The sequence below is a fragment of the Arvicola amphibius genome, chromosome 3 (assembly GCF_903992535.2).
Source record: "Arvicola amphibius chromosome 3, mArvAmp1.2, whole genome shotgun sequence".
NCBI classification, from domain to species: Eukaryota; Metazoa; Chordata; class Mammalia; order Rodentia; family Cricetidae; genus Arvicola; species Arvicola amphibius.
Window position 1 is genome coordinate 155228805 of NC_052049.1, and position 6000 is coordinate 155234804.

The window sequence follows — 6000 nt, forward strand, 5'->3', positions numbered from 1 at the left end:
CATGGGTATAGGGCCATCGGCTGGGACATGGGCAGTCAGCCTATCAGCAGCAACCTCACGAAGTCAAGTGCCCCTCCCCTCAAGCTAACGTCAGCGTCTAATAGCTCCTAAGTTATTAGTGGGGTCTCAGAGGTCTCTCCCCATCTATGCTGGAATTTTCAACTGTCCTGATCTTGTGCGTGTCTCATGCAGGTTAGATAGCTGCTGTGAACTCGTGTGTACCACAGCCATGTCTTGTCCAAAGGACAGCATTTCACAGCACCCCTCATCTTCCAGATGTTGCATTCTTACTCTCACTCAAGACTCCTTGAGTCTTGGGGGGTGGGAGAAGGGGTTGTAGGGAGCAAGGAAAGTCCTGAGCATACGTGTATCCTTTGAAATGGGCATGGACATTTCACTACCCCCATGCCTCAGTTCATACAAATCGCAAAGTCTTACCCAGGCAAGATTCAGAAAGATGATGCCAAAGCCTTCCTCGGGTCCATGTGGGGACATTGATAGTGTGTGCAGAAAATGTCTACCATAGCTTTCTCTTCCCAGTCCCAGATGTTTAAAGCCTGAATATCAAAGTAGAGTCTGCTCCTACAGGAATTAGCTAAACCTGCTTCCTTGTTAAGATGTACAGAATAACCCTGACTCCCATTTTTACCTCTATGTAGTAACCCATCTTCTTGTTCAGCTTTTTGCAGTAATCCCACCTTCCTGTTCAGTGGTGTATAATAAACAAGCCGAACTTCTGGGGGTGCTCTGGCTTCTCCATCAGAGATCCCAGACCACTCAAACCCCACTTTTCTGTGTCTGCCATGTCTTCATTCCCACATCATCCCCAGTGACAGTTGCAGGACCAAAGGTGGAAACAATTTTGCATTTTGATCTGGTATCTTGTGACCATGCTAAATTCCCTTGATAATGATAGCTTTTTATGGGTCTTTCAAGATTCTGTAAGTCATACCTGAATAATCTATAAAACAGAGGATGGGGAAAGAGAGAGGGAGGGAGAGAGAAAGAGAGAGAGAGAGAGAGAGAGAGAGAGAGAGAGAGAGAGAGAGAGAGAGAGAGAGAGAGAGAGAGAACGAGAGAACATTAAAAACCTATAAAACTGAGAGGTCACAGTTAGTAAAAAACAAAACTTAGAAGGTTCTAGACTGTTGAAATTCTGACTTCTGAGATAAGTCTGCCAGTGCATGTATGAGTTTAAAGACAGTTTCTTTGGGATTGGGACTCTGGCTTTTGAGCAAAGGGTACATCTTGTGTTTCTGAGGGGATAGAATGGAGTTCAGTTCTCTCAAGTGGGAAAATTTCAGACTAGATTTAACTTCTGTGATTAAGTGCACCATCAGGATTGTTGTCAAGACATGAGTTTGGGATGCCATTGGTAGGAACAAGATAAAGGAAGCTGGTATAAGGCAAAAGAATGGACAAGTCTGTTATTTTTATCTCCTCTAGACAGACAGCATCCTAGTCTTTAGATTTATAGCACCCTCTGTTGGCATCAATAGAAGCATTTAAGAGGTTGACAATTGGCAAAAGGCAATTGTGGACATACCTAAGCACCATGAACAGAACATGGATGTCATGCTGATTAAGAAGCAATATCAACTCGGCATGTGTCTTTTGGACAGAGAAACCAGAAGAAAATTGTGGACATGACTGATATTCAACAGAAGTTTCTTTTTACAAGATACTTATCAGAGTTGGAAATAACCATTATACAGAATAGAGCTTTCACAGTCTTACATGCTAATGATGAAAGTTCAGGACACATCAGGTATTGGGGTGAAAACTGAGTATCTAGGAGTACATCAAGGAAGACAATGATTGTATCTGTAACTAAACTTATATAATACCATATATATATGGTGAGCAACCACCTATATATTTGTCAGGCAGTGACTCTAATAGTTGAAATATATATACATGTACAATAATTAAATATATTCATAAGTTGTATAATAATATATGTCAATTAATATGTACTGTAAATCAATATATTAATATAGAAACATGTTATATGTTAATTAAATATCTAAAATAAATATTCTGGAATTTGGGTAGAATGAAAACACTTGTATAAATAACAACAAAATATCCAAAACATCAGGATCTTATCACTATTAAATGTGAGATAATATTGGGGTCTTCTGGCAAAAATTTCAAACTGTCATATATTCATGGAAATTGAAAATAATATATACAAAAATTGATAGACTAAGAAAAGTTACTAAAATAGAAATATAGATAAGATAATCAAATTCACATTTTAAACATAGTATTACTTTGCAGACTAGACAGGGTAGGAATTTAATGAAAACATCCTAATTGAGGCACAAAGGAAAAAAATAGACAAATGAAAAAAATAGCAAAAGAATACTAGAGATGTGCAGAATGGTGCAGTAAAATGTAACATATATATACATATATATATATGTATATATATAGTGGAATTCAGAATGGATGACAGACTAGGCAAGAAAGAGGGATTTAGCAGCTTACTAACTTTCCAAAATTAATGAAATATCTCAACACATAGGTTCCAGAAACCTAGTGAACTCCAAACATAATAAATCAAACAAATAAAAATAAAATGACACTCAAGGAATTATAGTAAGATTATAAAAGGAAAAACGTATTGAAAACAGCCAGAACAAAATCCTCATCACCTTTTGAATTAGTCAGGGTTTTTCAGAAAAACAGAAGCAACAGGGTAATAGAAAGAGACAGAGGTTTATCATAAGGGACCAACTTGCATGACTATAGTCCCATGACTTACTATGTACCAACCAGAGACCCAGAAGAGCCAGTGATAAGGTGTCTATCCCAGCATATTAGAATATCTTAAAAAGACCAAGTCAGCAATGTATTCTTAACCTCATGAAGTTAGCAGAAATGAGAACAAAGTGAAGTATCAAGAAAAGGAAATAAGAACAGAAATCAATGAAACAGAAAACAAGGTTCAGAAAGAAAATCAATGTCAAACATAGGTGATATTTGAAGAGTTTAATAAAATTGGTAGACTTCTACAAGAGTAATTTAAAATATGAAAAACAATTACTAATATCAGGAATAAACAAGTAACAACAACATGGATTTTATAGACATGCAGAAGACAATGATGAATGCTTATATAACTATGTAGCCTGAATTCCTGAACAAAATGGAAACTCTAAAAGTAGTTGTTTACAAACACAAGAAACTTAGTCCTATTCCCAAAGCCTATGTGAAAATGAAGAGCCCCAAACTCTCCTCAGAGCGGTTCGTTTCCTCAGTGTGTGAAAGGATAACTCAGGTACACGTACCTAACTCCCTGCTGAACATGCATATCAAGACCTAGAAAAAAATGAATATTCTAATATTCTAGTAGGATATTCAAACAGAAACCTATAACTCTATAACTGCTTGCTCCACTCAAAATGATAAAAAAAATAATAAACTTACCTGACCTTCCTGAATAAATCTGTACATCATTGAAGATTTCAAAGAAGAGAGCTGGTAATTCCTGTTCTGCTTTCATTAGGCTATCCTGTTTGGTCCATGCAGAACACGGGAAGATCTTAGAGCATGACAGTGAATATCAAAGGCTTTGACAGGATGTTATTCCAATTACAACTCTTGTCCCTGATTTCTAATGAGTCAGATCAACATGTGCCCTGGTGCTTGGTTTGTGCAAAACGATTTAGAAAAAACAATTTTTTTTGCTTGATCCTAGAGCCATCGCTTCCAACTAGTAGGCATAGCTGCATCCTCTGTGGTTTTATGTAACAGCAAGGTCAGTTCCTGGAGCCCTGTCATAATCCTTTCTTCTCCACAGTGTAAGCATGCTACCTGTTGGTCCCCTATACTTTTAACATCATGCTGATCGAACCTTGTGATTGAGAATGAGCAAATTCTCTGGAAAAAGTGAGAAAACATATATATTCCAGAAGGTGAGGAAATATTAAAAATTTCCATCTCTATGAACTTGCCAGCGTCTTCTTAAAATGCTGTTTTGTCTCACATATTTCAATGATGAATTTTAGTTACATTATTCTTACATATTCCTGGAATGGCAATCCTTGCTGTTCCTGGCTAACAATCTCCACCCCCATTTTGTTTCTTCCTAATGTTCCCCCCTTCCATCTGGCTCTCTAGAGTCCTGTCCAGAATTATACTTTACGGCAGCAATCCTAAGCATTTGGCTGGCAGTGATAGTGGGATAATGGAGCCTGAGTCCCGGAGTCAGCAGGCAGTGTAGATAAAATGTTTGTGGGATGGTGTCTGATGTTTTAGCTTTCCACTACTCCGAGCTGTTCTAATAAATAAGAGCCCCAAGCAGTGACTGACAGCTTCTCTGGTTCCTTTTGTAGAGTGTGCTAGGAAGGGAGTATGGCTTCTGCTCATTACTCTTTAGCCTTGGATCAGACCTACCCTTACTTCAAGGAGTTTCGATTGCTTTTAGTCAAAACCCTGGACGTTATTTCTTATTCCTGGCTTTGGAGCCTAGTAGACATGTGGCTTGTGTGGTTAGCACATGGTTCCAAGTCTGGTCCTCAGTGATAATAGACCTACAGTGACTGTTTTTAAGTCTGTCGATCATTATCATGTGTTTGGAACACAAGGAGAGAACCTGGTTAAAAAAACAAACAAACCCAAACAAAAGCATCACACCACATTAACGTGGCATCACCAACCATTATATTTATAATACAATTCATTGGTTTATATAGAATCTGGTTGTTCAAAGATATGCTAATTATTAGTCAGCACATAATTTTTGAGCTCTTTAGAATAACATTTATGTCTTTCTTGATAGTATCATTGCATTATCATTACGTAATCCTAAATGGTAAATAATTTTCATTTTTTTTTAAACCTAGAAAGGACACACTTTGAAGCATAAACTTCTTGAAAGTCACGGGAGTAGCTTACTCCTTGGCAGAACATAAGAAATGTTTTCAAAAGTGGGGATTTTTAAATTTATTCTGCTGTTTATTTTGAATGTTCCTACACATAATTTAGGGAGCTAAAAGGTGTAAGCCTCAGTCTCAACGTTTATGTCCCTAAATGATCTCCAGTTTGGGCTAGAATCCAAGCATTTTGGTCTAATAAACAAGCTAAGATTAGAGTGGATGGGGCAGGGCGAGTGGAGACTAGGGCTTCCCAGTTCTAAGGAGCTCATTTGGAAGTCTTCTGAAACCAAGCCTCTTGTGCATAAGAACTAGTTTCCTTGTTCTCTCACATTGTCTTTCTCTGTATTTGATAGCTGATGATATTAATCTAATTAATTTGGATTTAATCACAGGTTAGAGAAAGTAAAGAATTTTTCTACATGCTCATATGTGTTTTGAATGTATTTTTCTAGTAAGTTATTTGGGATGATTCAAGTAATTTTTCACTCCAGAAAAAAAAAAAAAACAATTCCTTTGGAGATAGAAGCTGAAAAACAGATATCTGTACTGGTAATAAAAATGTCTGTATATAAGTCAGGTAAATGCAAATCAAATACAGTTTCTTCTGGTTCATTCAGTACTGAAATATTTTGTAAGCAATGCATGATCTATAATGGCATGGAGAGGTGGTTAGTGATGATTGTTATTAAAAACTGAAAGAACTAATGAATTTTTATTTGGCTTAAAACAGCTCATAAGTATGTACTTATGACACAGATACAAGGAAATATCCTCTTGCTGCTTATTTTAATTTTAGTTACATGGGTTGGTATGTGTGCTTGTCATAGTTACTTTTCCGTTGCTGTGATATGGCACACACTTATGGAAGAAAGGGTTTGCTGGGGGCTTACAGTTTCAGAGGGTGAGTCCATGGTCATCTTGCACATGACACAGGAGCTGTGGGCAGACAAGGTGCTGGGGCAGTAGCTGAACGTTCACGTCTTTGCACAAGAAAGACACACACAGCCGGGCGGTGGTGGCGCACGCCTTTAATCCCAGCACTCGGGAGGCAGAGGCAGGCGGATCTCTGTGAGTTTGAGGCCAGCAGGTCTACAAGAGCTAGTTCCAGGACAGG